The 16,843-nt window shown below is 36.3% G+C and overlaps 1 protein-coding gene and 1 long non-coding RNA gene across 16 annotated transcripts in view; one reads left to right on the top strand and one right to left on the bottom strand.

The window, feature by feature from the left end:
- Positions 1 to 16,843, bottom strand: part of LOC100730783 (forkhead box protein J3) — a 181,465-nt gene that overhangs the window by 119,002 nt on the left and 45,620 nt on the right. The gene's annotated exons all lie outside the window — the stretch shown is intronic.
- LOC134473051 (uncharacterized) lies at positions 6,158 to 11,206 on the top strand. Its single transcript, XR_010043139.1, has 2 exons — positions 6,158 to 6,468; positions 9,358 to 11,206. It is a non-coding gene; the product is annotated as an uncharacterized LOC134473051 (long non-coding RNA).

Raw genomic sequence — 16,843 nt, 5'->3', positions numbered from 1 at the left:
TTCTAGTGGATTCCATAATAATGTAAAAGTTTAAGATCATTTTGTAAGGCAGAGAGATGCCTGTGAGGTAATATTAAATATTAAATGCTAAATACAAAATTGTATACATACCAAGAATTTAACTGTAGTTTTAAATTTACTTATTCTTAGAAACAAACCAGAATGCAAAATATTAGAAGTTATTCTGTGTGGGATTTTAGGTGATAACTATTATCTTTTTTTGTTGCTGTTTTTTTAAACTTCCTGCTAGGTCCAAACGGTACAAGGTACAAGTGTACCACCTTTTCAGTTTTTAAAAATGTTAACAGATAAGGTATAATTCAGTAGATGAGCATCTATCTAGCACACACAAGACCCTGGGTTGAGCGCCAGCATCACCAGAAAAAATAAAAAGGCCAGTTAGGTTCTTATTATATTTGTAAGAAAATACACGGCAGTGGGGGGAGATAGAGACAGGTGAGAGGGTAGGGGCAGATAGACACTAGCAACAGAGGACAAGCAAGGTCTAGTATCCTAAATGTATCAGAAAGGAATAAACAGGTGGCAGGAAAATGTCTCTGGAAATCTAAAGAGTCTATGAAATAGAAAATCTGTTCATGAAAACGTGGAACTTCAGTTCTTACAAAAAATACTCAAAGTCCTTATCTTCTCAATTATAGGTTCCAAAGTTTACTCCCAAATAATTCTGTTTGTTCCCAAAGGGTGGGGGATTTGGTGGCAAGATGATTCAAGTGATTTACCACTGTTTCAATGGCAACTTTGAGGTAATTTTATTTTTAATATAAAATTCAGAAATCTAAGAATATCTGTAGTAAAATCTCTTTCTCAAAAGGGCAATTCTAGGATTTAAAAACTTTGAAAAGTTATACACAGAATATAAATGCACTATCTTATTACCAAAGTAGCAATTTAAAACTTTTAAATGGAAAGTCTCTTTGCTTGAGATATAAACAGCATGAAAATACTGAGTAAGCTTTAAAAAGAAAAAAAAAAAAAAAAAAAAGAGAGGGGGAAGAGTACCTATTTTTGAGCACACCAGAGAGCTCAGGTTGCAAGACAGCCAAGCAAGCTACATTCCTAAGAGGGAAAAGGCTATGCAAGGAGAAACTGGACAGTCAAGCTTTCTTACCTTGGGCAGAGCACAGAAAACAAGGAAAAAAAAAAAACAAACCCAAAAATATAAACATAAAAATTGGCAACCATTAAGCAGGTAATAAAAAAATTAGCTCAAATTTTAAAAGCCAAATCAGTTTGGGATAACAAGAGCTCCAGGAACAAGGGAAGTTCTACTCAATTGTTCTGCATGAAGCCTTTATTACCAGTTAGAAAGACTGATGTTAAGTGAACCAAAAAAGTCTCCCTTAGTGATAGGAGTGAAAGAGGTGATTGTCACTACGAGACTAGGGGTAAAGAAGCTACAAAGCCCACCAATCTTTCAAAACTATTACAAAGAAAAAAAAAAAAGACAAAAAAAATTACATAAATTTGAAGTAGAGGTAGCAAAATCTCTCAACCATAAAACTCTGGCAGAGTCATTACTTCTGGGGGAAGAATAGAAACAAAAGACTTCTGTCTCTAGGGAAAGATAGGAAACTCCTTCCCAGGACACAAGTAAAGAGTTGCTGGTGTGCTAGAAAAGGCAAAACCAAAATCTTTTTTAGCCCTCACAGAGGTAGACAAAACAACCTTCAGTCCAGGACCCCTTACTTTCTGTAACAGAGGTCTGCTACAGACAGATATGGAACAGGAACCTCCCATCTAAAAGCAACTACAGACACAAGGCTAGTCGGGACTAAGGGAAAGAAACGCTGGGGTGGGGGGGCACAACACGGACTGACCCTCAAGTTCAGGGGCCTGAGGCTGTATCAACAGAATAGAGAAACCCCTTGCTCCTATCAAAAACCTAGTTCTAGTTTACAGCAGCAGGTTACTGACAGAGGGGCAAAAGCATTGAGAGATACTCTCATCTACAGCAAGGTGGGAAGACACAATTAAATCTAAAGAGAGGGAAAAATGAAAAAATTCTACAGTACCTAGACTTCAGACCAAGCACAAAGTAACAGGAACCTATAACTGGAGGAATACAAAGTTGGTAGTATACTAAAGACAAAGTCACCACCAACAAAACCCAAATTTTGCTCAAGAACAGACTGACTCAACTTCCCACATGAATGGACTGAGAAAAAAAGATGTTTGTCCTTTTTACAAGTACAAATGTTATTAGCTTCAGTCTCTATCATTTTGCTACATATGTTATCTGCTACTTGGGTCAAAAAGTATCAGATATGATTGCTGATTTCGCTCAGTGGCAGAGTGCTTGCCTAATACCCACATAGCCCTGGTTTTGATTTCTAAGAGTAAGACACAGAACAGAAAGGAAATTCCACTGTCCAGAGATAATCAACAAATTCAAACAAGAGACAGCTCAGGCGTAGGTATTACAGACCATCACACAAAAAGCATTAATATGATTAACATGTTAAGGGATCCAGCAGGAAAAAGGGTGGGGGCAGTATTTTGCACAAAGAGAAAGGGAATTTCCAGATATATGAAAACTGTAAGGAAAACAATGTTAGTAAAAAACAAACAAATATAAGCAAGATTATTAGTAATTTTCAGCTCGGGGTGAAGCTCAATATGCCAGTGCTTGCCTAAAATACACAAGATCTTGGTTTAATTCCTAACAGCCTCCAAATCTAAAAAACATATTGGAATTCCTTAGACATGCTCATCAGTAAACTGGACACAACTAAGAAAGACTTGGAGAACTTAAAAACAGATCAGAACATAATGCATACACGTGCATAAAACTTTTAAAAAATGTTTTCAAGAAACCATCTGACAACTATGGAATAATACATTAACATTTCAGAAGAAGAAAGCAAAGAGAATTAGAATGAAAGTCTGAAAAAGTTAACAGCCAAGAATTTTTCAAAAAGAATGCAAGATTTCAACCCACACATGCAAAATTTTCAAAGAACACCAAACACTAAGCAGAAAGATGTATAGCTCAGATACAGGGCTTGCCTATCATATGTGAGACCTTGAGTTTGACCCACAGCACCACCTCCCTCCACAAAAAAACTGCACTCCTATATTCATTATAGATAAAATACTAAAACCCAAGATAAAGAAAACATCTCAAAGGTAGCTAGAGACAAAAAAAAAATCATGCATAGAGGAATAAAGATAAGAACTACGGTAAACTCCTCCAAAACTGCAAGTCAGAAAACAGTGGAGTGATACCTTAAAATGCTCAAAAGAGAAAAAAAAAATGTGAATTACAGTATAGCGAAAATATCTCTCAAAAATGAAAGCAAATTAAGGTCCTACACACATACACACAAAGCTGAAACAATTTCCTGTAATATCAGCTGGTTAATAATTATATAAGTTCTTCAGCTGTTAAGTATGAAACCAAACGGAAACTTTGATCTATAAAATGAAATAGTGCCAGGAATACCAGACATGAAGGTAAATTTAAAATATTTTTTGTTGCCTGTAATGGCTTTAAGAAATAAATAAATAAAATCCAGGCAAATATAACCCAGTATGGTAGTAATCCCTACATCAGTAACCCCAGCACTGAGAGGCTGAGATAGGAGGAATTCACAAGCCTGAGCTCAGGCTGGGCAATTTAAGAGAGATCCTTTTTAAAAGGAAATGCAGCTCACTACAAAGGCCTTCATTTTAATCTCTACCACCACCAGAAAGAGGAAGACAGATACAGGCACAGAGAAAAGCACAGAACAAGATATATATAGAAAATGAGCATGCAATATTATAAATTATAGGGTTACCATGTACAAAAAGTAAAATGTAACCCACAAAAGATGAGTGAAAGCAACTGGAAGAACAATTTATATAAAGTTCTTACGCTGTACAAAAATGGTTTATACTACTTGAAGTTAGAGGGCAGTAAGTTAAAACTTCCAATGGACTGAATGTGCACCCCTCAAAATTCCCAAGTTAAAACCAAATTCCCAACATGACAATATTTGGAAGTAGGGGCTTTGGAAGGTGACTGGGTCATGATGGCTGTCCTGATGAAAGGGATTAGTGTTTATAAAAGAAGCCTAGGTGCTCACTTGAGTCTTCCATCAGGTAAGACTACAATAAGCCATTTATGAATGAGGAAATAGGGCCTTACTTCACTATAACCACAACATTAGTTTTCAGTCAGCAAATCTCCCAGGTCTTGATCTTGGAGTTTTTACCCTCTAAGACTGTGAGCAAGAAATGTCTATTTTTTGAAATCTACTTACTCTATGGTTTTTGGTATAGTAGCCTGAACAGAGTAAGACACATATACAGTAAATCTAAAAAGCAATTCCTAAAAGGTTTGCAAAGAAGTGTAACTATTAAAATAGACATGAAGAGGAAATAAAATCATAAATATTGAATTTAACTCTAAAAGAAGACAGGTAAAAAGCAAAACCATCAGGTAAGCGGTCATTAACCTCCCTATCTCAGAAGTTCAAGATGGGCGGTAAAAACAAATCCAGATGGTCAGATGAAAGAAATATTTTGTGAAAAGCTTAGTGTGGACTTAGAAGACAAATTTTCACGTGGTCTTTCTCCTCTACAAAAAGTTAAATATTGGAAAATTTTAGGTTCCTGCCATGTCCTTTTTCCATTTCTGTATTTGTTGTCTAGTCAATCTCATCAACAGCCACAGCTTCAATGACCACCTATATCACCTAAGTCTAACTAGATCACTAACCCACACCTTTCTCCTGACTTCCTAATAGGTATTTCCAACTATCAACCACACACGGCCAGGAATCTCAACATAAACATGTTCAACCTTCATAAAGTGATCTTCAGTTTTCCCTTTTCATTTACAAATACTCTTCACATTATTGCTCCGATTGGAAGCCTATGGAGACATCCTTTCCTAGTCCCTCTTTCTTAGCATCTACAACAAATCTACCACAAAATCTCATAACCTCTGAGATCTAGCTATTTTATACTTGTATTTACAATTTCAGCCAGGGAACCAGTCTTACTATGATTAATGTAACAGTTTCGTTCTAAATGTTGTCCCTTTGTATCCTTTTGTCCCCTTCCACCATTCTCTACTCTGTAGGAAGTTAGGTCTTTGCCATGCAAACCTGAACCTCACTTAAAACCTTTCAATGACTTCTTACTGCATTTCAGAATAAAAACCCAAAATTCTAACTCTACCTCACTGTCTACATTTATTCCCTTAAATGTTCTCTTTCACCTTCTAAGGTTTCCCTAAATTGTTACACTTACAGAGATTACTGATGCCAACTTTATTCTTCCCCTTTAGCTAAACGAATTGAGTCAGCTTTGATATGCTCTTAGTTTAAGCATCACTTATGTTGGAAAGACCTTTCTGATAGTGATAATCAGGTCTGATTGTACTCTAACATACTTCTTTATCATCCTCTGGATTTCTTACACACCTGTAATTATTTGCTTCCTCCTCCATAATGTATTTCCTATCAAAGCAGAAATAGGTTCCACTGGGGCAAGGACATTGCCTATCAATGCAGAACCTAAAATAGTGTTTTTCATATGTAATCACAAATCTGTTGAAAAAAACATCAAGAACTTATTTACAAGGTTACTTCAAACCTCACAATCTGAATGATCTCTATTGCTAACAATGCCAAGAAAATAAGTCAGAATAAAGATCCAGGTTAACCTGGAGAAAAATGGCTCCGGTCAAGCTGTATGATGCTTGGCCCTGAAAATCTCTAAGCAGTTTCACAGATGTAATTTAATGCAGACTCCTAGGATCCAACCAAAGTAACTAATGGAAGAAAAGAAAAAAAAAGAATTGCTGTATCTGTGAGCCAGGAATCTAAATTTTAAAAACATTCTAACTAATTTTTATTGTAACTTGAGTTAATCTCCAACACAATTAACCACTACGTACCTACCTGTATCATTCTCCCACTGTGTCATGGTTCATTCCCAAAATCTACCATATATACTATTTTGTTCCTTCCTATCTGGCACATAACATAATTTCAGAATTGCTGTCAACTTCCTTGTTCCTAACTTCTTTTCTTAGATATGAGAAGTAGAGAATGCCTCTAGTAAAGTAGTAACTGAGGTAAACTAGAAGAGTAGAAAATAAAAATTGTAATTTTAAAATTGTATTAACACATTTCTGCCAGTCTGAACCACTAGTTGTATATGAATGACTGTCCCACTGGTGGTTCAGAGCGGCCTACCAGCAAGACATACAAATTATGACCCCACTGTGAACATGTTAAGAAAACTGCAGCTCTGGACATAAAGTTACCTAAGGTTACAATGCTTTCTCTCTTTTTTCAGGAAACTTACTCCAAGAATTTCTAAGGGTCTTAGAAGTATAATAAGACTGTAAATTAGGCCTGTGTTTTTTACCTGGAAAGTGAGCCTGTGTTTCCCCGCATACTACAGATTCACAAATGCTAAAGACTGCCATCTTCAAGGAATCAGCTACAGAGGGTCAGTATGTCTCTAAACTGCCAACATGTATGAATAGTCTGCATTCTGATCTAGCACATTAAGTAACCTGACAGATATTTTGCATTCCAGCCCAGACCATAAAGCACCTTAGTCTATGTATGAGCATCTACACTGCTTCCCAAGTGTATTCTTCTCTTTTTACCTAATACATCTTTCTATGTCTTTCACTGACACAATCTGCAATTCTGTTCTGTAGAAAGATCTAAGCCAGTGAACCTACAACCTCCCCTATGGAATGGATGAGTCCATCCTCTTTTTCCTCAGGTCCCTTCTGATAATATCTCCTTTGATGAGCTAGGTAAGAGGTAAACTGAAGCACTGATTTGATAACTTCAGCTCAATGTTTTACTTTCCTTTTAACACTCTGCCCTCTATATGGCTTTCTCTCACTGTAATTATTTCCCTTTTTAGTAGTCAAAGGTTTCCAAAAATGAGTGCTTACACATTAAAAAAAAAAAAAAGTGCTTGGCTAAAAATGAGTACTTCCATATAAAAGCACTTAAAAGAACTTAGTTTTGCTCCCTTTAAGAAGGTATGGAAAGAGGTGTCATGGTGTATGCCCCAGGACATGCAGTGATTTTATTAGAAATTCCTTTAGGTCAATCTAACCCATTCCTGGGTCAGACAGTTTTAAAACTTGCTCTTCCAGGAAAGCACGTGGACTGCCCCACTCAATGTCTGGAGAAAACCTTTTGCACACAGAAATGTTAAAGCTAATCCTGAAAACACAGAATGAGGAAACAACCTCTGGGTGACACCTGAGGGGGAAACCTCCAAATATGCACATTTTTGGATCCTAACCATACTTGATCAAAGGAAATTCTTCAAACTGATATGTTTATCTTTAATCTCTCCCCTTTTTCTTTCACTCTCCAAACAGAATAAGAAAAGCATGATCTCCCTAAATTATCATGAATCTACTTTTTAGGAGGGCTGGAGGAATCTACCATATTATGAAAATAAAAGAGGCAATTGGGTGACTGGTTTTTGATGCCTGACTGGGTCACCTAAAAACCTTAAGCTAGTAGGAGCCCAGTTTTTTCTTTCTTCTCTTCAATGAAGTTTTCCTTTTTTTTTTACTATCCTTCATCTTCTTCCAGTCTGAGCCCGCCATTTATTTCTAGCCCTTTAAAAGGAAAACATAAACCATTTAACTGTGTGTTTCTAAAGGGGTGGTACAGTAAATGACCAAGCACAAGTGAGATAGGAGATTTAGGGTGTGGCAAAGCTGGCTGAGAAAGTAGGCATGACTTGTTAATTGCAAGACCCCAGAACACATGCTCCAAACAGTTCCCAAAGCCCGGCATGTGAGTTTCTGGAGAGAACCTGAGGAGCATGGTCTAGACCTGACACTAGCCTGAGGCATGGGATCCCAGCACCCTCTCTCAGGACCCATATGTAGAAGTTCTCCTAGGTTTCCTTGAGATTTTTACAGTATTAAAGGTCACAGATGCCAAGAAGAGCTGGCTGGCTATCATGGCTTTCCTCACAACAGCCCACCCTGCCTTCTCCTTCTTCTTATTTCTTCCTCTTTTACTTGGTCCAAGCTCATTTTGCAGAGCCAGTGTCTCTCTCACACTCAACTATTATTTTTTCAAATAAACTTTGCTACTGCTTTTTGGTCACTTATTTTTTTGTTTGAGACAATAACCTGGAATCCACCTGCAGAAAGGGAAGCAAGTAACCCAAAAACTTAGTAACATTTAACTGGGAGCCACTTTTAGAAGAAGCTACCTAATAAGAGAAGTGTCTAAGATGTGAGGCAAAAAAGTCCCCACACTGTCAGTGACAATGGGGGAGGGGGAACTTTACCTGATGGTGGCTGGCGTGTCTACTGATCTCCACCTCTCTATAGCAGCTGGGTGTCCACCCAGTAGCCACTGCTGCCTGGCTTATTGTACCACATTATACAAGCAAGGCCCAAATTTCCCCCGACAAAGCTCTGCTGAGGGGAGATTCTGCCTAAGCCTAAGGAATACACACGTAGGGCCATGCTGCAGGGATGCATTACCCATTAGTGACATACAAGGCAAGAAGGCTTAGCACCAGGGATGGCACCATCACAGAGGGGATGAAGGGAAATGGAATAGTGCCGGAGATGACATCACCGCACAGTGGATGCAGTGAGGACACAGTATGCTCAGGACAACTCCAATGTTGCCAAAGCTGAATACTTGGTTTCCTAGGGTCCTAGTACCCTTTTCTCTGCCACTTCCCACAGCACCGGGCTCTCATGTCAGTTTGTTTTCTTGCGTTTCTTTGTTTTTTTTGTTTTTTTTTTTTTTTTAATTTTCTTGCAATAATCTAAGCCTTGTGTTTATCTCCCCCACTTTAAAACAAAACAAAACAAAAACATGAAAGCCTTTGTAACTAGTCTACAATAAGGAACCTTTGGACTTCCTTATGTAACTATGCAGACTTTCCACGAAGTCTTCACATAACTTATCATTCCCTAGAGATCTTAGAAGTGACTTTCTAAGAAAAATATAGCCCTTATGCATGACTTTTTTCCTTCCTTTCTCATTTATTAAAGACACAAGAAAACCCAGATATGCTTAGAAACAGATTTCCGCATGATAGCAGGGACACCCAGACAGCAGTCAAGACAGAAAATTGGGGCAGTACTGTTGCCATCTCTGGGTAAACTTGGATGTGCCCACTGCCTGACCTTAAGAAAATTAGAAATCACCAGGTTGTCAGATACCAGGGTAACTAGGTTGAGCTAAATTGTTTGATCCCAGGAAAATTAGTCAGATTGTTGTATGACCCAGGAAAAGCAGTGTTACCATATCCTAGAAAGTTGGGGTAAGTGGAAGCTATCTGATCAAGGAAAAACATCTAAAAGAATACTGTCTTTTCTCTTTTCAGAAATATACACGGGAGATCTTGGAGATGCACATTATTTTAGGACATCATGCATCACTCAGTGTATAGCCCCAAAATGTCACCATAGCGTATATTTTACAAAACTGGAACTGATTCAAAACAGAAATTTTTTTCTTTAATCAATGTTGATTTTTCTAATTCAGGGCCTGTCCTCAGTGTACATTAAAGAGTGTAAAGACATGGTCTCAAATTTGACTTGTTTGAAACAATAAGAGAAAATGAACAAAGATTCTATCTGGCAATCTGTAGCTCTTCTCTTTCCCCTTCTAACTCTTTTATCAGTTTAATTCTGTAACGTTAGACTAACTATAGAGTGCTATAAAAATTGTTATGATTTATGAATTGGTACAGCCAAGGAAGCATTCTGACTACTTTACTTGTAATTTAAACTACAAAAAAATGAACTATTACATTCCAAATGACCAATGCATCTAGAAGTGCACTTTGACTTAATGCAATTGTTTTATGTGTCACATAAGTTCGTTTCTGGGTTTTTTGATTTTTTTTTTTTTTTTTTGGTCTTTCTTCTAAGTGTTTTTTGTAATAACTGGCTAAAGTGTCTACACTGCTCCATTTACTACATTGTTTTAAAACTCAACTGATTTTGGTTTTTTCCTTTTAAAAATATTTATAGACAGCTGGCTTAATGCTTCGATTTCTTACTAAACAAAACAAAAACAATTATACAGATATTCAAGAGCTAACAAATCTGCTTGGGATTAAGAAAACAAGAAAATTCAACAGAGGTCTCTTTAAAACCTAGTCACTGTTACAGGATTATTGGATTCCACTTGCAAATAAAATCTATAAAATTTGGTAATATCAGGGTTATATACATATGATATTGGTTAATGTACAGATTGTTCTGTTTACTAACCTTTAAAAAATTATTTAAAAAATGAGAAAAGGAAAGAATGGAAACAAAGCTTTTGTAAATAGAGAGGGAAAGAGGCATTGGGGGGGGGGGAAGCAAGATATATCACGCACAGGTACAAATTCCCTATGTTGAATGTGATCATTACATGTACATAATATGTATCAATAAATTTAAAAATAAACAGATTCTGCTAAAATCCCAAAAATTCACTTTAAATTGGCTTACAGATAATTAACCCAAATGCCTTCTATTCACATGACCTAAATAAATCTTTAGCAAACAAATTAAATTAAATTGGTTGATAAAAGTAAATATTATCTTTAAAACTGTTAACACAGCCAATTGTGATGGCACCTGTTTGTAATCCCAGCATTTGGGAAGCAGAGGCAGACTGCCTCAAGCTTAAGGCCAGTCTGGGTTGCATAGTGAGTTCAAGGCCAGTCTGAAATACACAGCGAGACACTGTCGCTAAAAGAAAAAGAAAATGAAAGAAAGAAAGAAAAGAATACTCTTAGTTTCTTGAGATCTATAAAATACACTATACTATATCTGGGTTTTCAGAGTTATTAATAATGTAAAATGGAAAGGCTTAAGATTATATTCTTCATAAGGTTATCGAGTTAAATGTATAATACTACATAAAAGATTATTGCATACTACTAAGTTGGTTATAATTAAAAGTTTAAAGAGTTCTTTATGTTTAAAGCAATAAGGTTTCCTACTAAAAATATTGATGTGCTCATCAATGTGTTCTTGCTAAAAATTTACAACTACCTCAGGAAAGAAAGGTTTTACTTTTTATCAAGATAATTTCTTACGTTTTCTGCTGTTAGGATTTTAATTTTTTATGAAATTGAGTTTAAGAGAGTCAAATGTCATTCAGGTGTTTCTTTTTTGTAAAGTCTTAAGTGATCAATTTATAACTGGTCAAATAAACAATTCTTTTAGATTACACTGCATTTGGTGTTCTTTCTACACACACACACACACACACACAGCAACAGATAGAGATATACACAAATACACACATCTAAGTACTAAACAGACTGTATGTGAGCCTTGTGTAAATGTGCAAAGTTTACAGTTGAAGTACATAAGTTGAATACAAAGTAATCAATAAATATTCTTTTGTATAATTGCACTGTATCTAGACTTTAAACAAAACAATCAAAACTTTTGACAGTTCTTTTTTTTTTTTTAACATTTCTTTTTATACTTGGTACAATGCCAAAAAAAAATCTCAGTGGGACAGTCCTGCCATTTAAAACAATCTATATCTACTCAGTTGAACTAAACAATATTTTGTTAATGTATAAAAGAGATCCACTTGTGTTTGATAAGGCTCTCTATAGGCATAAGCACTGTTTCTTGAACTTACAGAAGGTCTAAAGCTATCCTTTGACTCCTGTCAGTGTTGTTATCCTACACAGACCTGTTAAAGGATTCTAAATTTTGCCTCATGAGTAGAAGCTAAGTTAGTATATATAAAAAACCTTCTAGGAAGCCATGATGATAATTATTGCTAACTTCTTTGTATGTTAAAACATATTTATGCTCCTCAGGCATAAGTTTTCTAAAATATGAAGTTTAGGTAAATACCTTACCATACTGTTGTCTTTCACATTAAAATTACTTGCAATGACAAAAACATAACTTTTGTAACGTTAAGTGTCTTATGACCATCATTTCTGAGCAAAGATTTTTCAAAGTCAATGGTCCTGGAATAGTAATGTCAGTCACAACTGTTATTCTAAAGTGTTGGATATGATACATTTGCAGCTGTCAGCTGCAAAAACATTTCTCAAAGCTTCAATGATACCTATTCTGTCTCTTTTTCATCTTTATGTTTGACTTTCTTTAAAATATATGCAGCCAAATTTACAGAAAGGACTCTAACAAATATTCAGGCCCCCATATCTCAACATTAAGTCTATCTCTAATCTCATCCTAATGCCAGGGGTAGGGCCAAGAGGCAAAACAGAGGGACCTAGGCCCCAAAATCAGGTACCCCACACTCTAATACCTATAGATTCTGTAACTCTAGCATTAAGTCTAACCATATCCAACATTCCCAATGCCAATTGGGTCGCTAAGAAACAAAATCAGAGGACCTGGACCCCATAAATGTTTCTTTGCCCAGGGTACTAGATTTGCTTTTACTATTATAAAGATTTGCTTTTGCTGTTGGCTGTTTTCTGCTATTATTTTGCAGGAGTATAGTTTCTCTGTATACAACTTAAGTATTTTAAATGACACACATTATGCGTAAGACAGATCAGATATGATGCTAATTCCTGTTAATAGTAACTTTCATTAATATATGTGCTGCTGAAGCAAGCACAGCTAACCCTCATTAAGTAAGCTAATCGTTCTTCAGTTTCATTTTATATTTCATTTTTATATTTGTATGTATCATACCCCACTATTTGGGGGGAAAATTACAATAGGTAGGATTAGGACTCATTATTCCCATCTTAAGAGTGATGTAAACTAACTTGGATGCTCAACAACTGAGAATTAGAAACCAAAAGTAAAAAAATCAAAAAAACCTATAAAAATGCTACAAAGGGCCAGGAATTTAGTTCAGAGACTCAAGTACATGCCTGATAAGTGAAAGGTTGTGAGTTCAATCCTCAGTACCAGAAAAAAAATATAAATAAATAAAAAAGATGATACAAGGACTCTCAATATTCTGGTCTTCACCTTCCATAGTCAGCCAGTCAGCCAGGGACCAACAGAACAAAAAGATCCTGGAACTCCACAGAATCAACCAACCTCTCAAATGGGAAACCTGAGGACCCCACTAGGAGCCAGTCAATGTGGTTTCTGCAAGAGGAGGGTCCCCAGAGAGGAGAATATCCTGCTTGCTTTCCAGAGAAGTGACTTGGTCAAGACCTTGTCCCATCCTAGCAGATGATACAACTGGTAGAACCAGGAGGCTCCCCACAGGGCCCCAAAAGTAGCATCTGAGAGCCCTGATTGTCCTTAATAGAAAGGAAAAAGATTAATTTTGATTGACAAAGTCTTCTTTTGTCTTGATCTTTAAATATCCAGTAAGAAAGTATAACTGAAAAGAGTAAATACTGTTAACAAAAATATGAAAACAGAGCTACATTGAGCTAAAAAGAAATTCTAAACACACCACTTGATACAAAATCTACTCAAGAAAAAAATACCAAAACATAAAAAACCACCACAAGAGGTCCAGATTCCCAGTCCCACTACCTCTTCCAATGTGTCCCTCACCCTTTCTTAGGTACTGTCATTATGTTATTTTGATGTACGTTCAAATATCCCTTGGGTAAAGATTGGGCTTCATGTATAGGTTTGCCTGTAAGACAAAAATGCCAATGTAAATATTCTAGTAACTAAGCTTTATTACTGTATTGGTATAAACTTCCTCTTATCTACTCCACACTTTGTAGTTTGTGCTAGCTGGAGCCAATCACAACAAAGATCTTTAGATCTACAAACCAGGGGCCAACTCCTAGATTCTGAGCCCTGTAATAAGAATTTTAATGGCCCAATGGTCACACAAGAGCACAGATCCCTTTCACTTAATTTATTCCTTCATCACTGTAATTAAAAATTGGAAGATACTTTTATTGGCAAAACAGGATACACACCTCAGGACAAATGGAGGTTAGTATTAAACATAAAAGGCTCATCCAAAAGCTGCCTAATTCTGTCTGACTTCTGCTACCTTGAAGGGGTCACTATTCACCGTAACTTTACATTTAATTTTTTGCTCTTGCTTAATATGCTTATAAAGTTGGAGTTGCTTATTTGTTTTGAGACAAGGTCTCATTATGCAGTTCAGATTGGTCTACTACTCACTTTGTAGCCCAGGCTGGCCTTGAATTCCCAGCAATCTTCCTGCCTCAGCCTCCTGAGTGCTGGAATTATAGGCATGCACCACCACACCCGGTGCTTATAAAGTCTTTATTTTCACAATTCAACAGCATCAAGTCAAGCTGTGTTATTATCAATGCAAAACATTATGTATAGGGGGCTGGGGATTTAGGTCAGCGGCATAAGCGCCTGCCTTGCAAGCAGGCAGTCGCGAGTTCGATCCCCAGTAGCGGTAAAAAATGAAAAAGACCAAAAAAAAAAAAAAATTATGTATATACTCCCTACAATTCTAAATTTCAGTTAAGTTGCTAACCACCTTGCCTTCTTTTTCAAAATACCGAAGGATAACACAACAAAACTCGATCCTTCTAAGTCTCATGTAGATAAATCAGGACTAGACTGCCAATCCTCAGCTAGGAAGGGTCAGTATCTCATATATCTTGAAGCAGCCATAGACAACGGATCTTTGGGCCTTAAGCCTCTCAGCATCCCTTAAAGGGGGCAGGTGGGGAAGGGACTCAAGATATAAATAAAGGTAAGTGGAAAAGAAACAAGGAAAATCATTTTAACTACAATTGTACTTTTAAGAAAATTTGGGTTGGGGATATAGCTCAGTGGCACAGCTCCTGCCTGGTCATGAGTTCAAGTCTCAGTCAAAAAAAAGAAAAAAAGAAAATAACAGCTAGATGTGCTGGTGCACACCTGTAATCTCAGCATTTGGGTGGCCAAGACAGGAAGATCATTGCCAGTTAGAGACCAACCTGGGCTACAAAGTGAGCTCAAGGCCAACATGAACTGCATAGGGAGACCCTGTCTCAAAATGACAAAGAAAGAAAGAAACAAACAAACAAAGGTAATTGAAGCTTTAGAACAAAGTTATCCAACGTTACAATACTTTTCTTTCTCCTTCCAGGAAGTTTACTCCAAAAAGTCCTAAGGGTCTTAGAGATATCACAAGCCTATAAATTAGTCTTATGCATTCCCCCTATATTATGGATTTGCAAATGCCAAACACTGCCATCCTCAAGGAACCAGCACTACAGAAGTTAGCATGTCTCTAAACTTCAAACATACATGAATAGTCTGCATTCTGATCTAGCCTACTAAATAAGTAACTTAATAGACACTAGGAACACATATACTAGATGTTTTAAGGACCCCTCTTCCCCAAGGACACATAAAATACTCCCAGACCCAGGACATCTATGAGTCTACTCTCCCCTCTGAGTGTATCCTTCTCATTTTTCTATGCCTCTCGCTGACAATTCATTTTTTATTGTTTTGTTGAGTTCTGGGTTTTTCTGAGACAGGGTCTATGCAGTTCAGGGTGTCCCTGAACCACTAGGTAGCCCAGGATGGTTTCGAACTCACAGTGATCTTCCTGCCTCAACCTCCTAAATGCTGGGATTACAGGTGAGTGCCACCACACTCTGCTTACAATTCTTTTCTGTAATATAAATCAGCAAACCTACACCCTACTCCACAGGTGGGGCAAGCTGAAGTCACTGTCTCCTCTTTGAAAGGGACCTCTTCAGATGCTACCTGGTGGGACTACCGAATACTAATCCACTTAGTAAACTTCATGATTTCCTTCAATGTGTTTTTACTTTAAAATGTGTCCCTTGAAGTTGTACAATTACAGTGCACTAGTCAAAAGTTTCTTTAATTTTTCTGTCTGACTACACTATTAATTTGATGTAAGGCTTGTTTCTATTTGTATTCAATTTTAGGATTTTCTTTCTTCATTTCTTGGTTTTTTCAAATATGTAAAACATGTAAAAAAGTATACTCAAAGTCCTTTTTCCTTCTATATTCCTTCTGCCTCAGTCCCATATAATTTATCTCATAAAGGCAATTATATTTGGTACATTTTTAGTTCATACAACACACCTAAATTTCTTTTTTTTTTTTTTTTTTGTCTTTTTCATTTTTATCGGTACCAGGGATCGAATTCACGACCGCCTGCTTGCAAGGCAGATGCTTATGCCGCTGAGCTAAATCCCCAGCCCCACACCTAAATTTCTTTATACAATAAGCAAATATATAATTTTCTTCAGACAAAAATGTAGCATAATACATCCATACATGATACTTTTGTATTTTTCCTCCCTTAAATTAATTTAAACTCCTAAATTAACTTAATAGGTTAATTTTCCTAAGTAAGGCAAGTAGTATAAAATTTTAATTCCTTTTCTGAAATTCCAAAATCATTCCATTATAGAATACCTAGATTTACTTTTAATAATATACTTTTAAAGATCCAACTCAACTTCTCAATATAGTACTTATTCTTTGTACCATTCACTTCATTTTTTATTTAAAAGAGAAAAAATAGAAACAATGATACAGAACTTCAGAACATAACAGGAAATTAATATACTGTGTATTGTTATCTTCAAAGTAGTTGCTCAGTTTATAAAATATAGGCATGAAAACTCGATCACATATTATAAGCACAAATTGTTTTCAATTAACTGAAAGAGATTAGTATAATTCTCTTAGCTATCTTAAATAAATAAATACATATATATATATTCTTTTCCATTCCTTTTCTCCTTTCCATCCCACTTGTTCTTACTCTTTGAGCAGTTTTTTCCTTTAAGAGTATCTACTGCAGATTTTGGGACTTATTTACTCTTTCAGTTTCTTACACTAGAAGACAATATGACATTTATGTATGTGAGTTTTGATTTATTTCATTTATGAGTATGAGCAAGAGCGGTCTCTAGCTGCATCCAA

Source organism: Cavia porcellus, unplaced genomic scaffold, assembly GCF_034190915.1.
Source record: "Cavia porcellus strain 051 isolate PalLab524CR breed Dunkin Hartley unplaced genomic scaffold, mCavPor4.1 scaffold_25, whole genome shotgun sequence".
NCBI classification, from domain to species: domain Eukaryota; kingdom Metazoa; phylum Chordata; class Mammalia; order Rodentia; family Caviidae; genus Cavia; species Cavia porcellus.
This window is presented reverse-complemented; position numbering and strand designations above follow the sequence as displayed.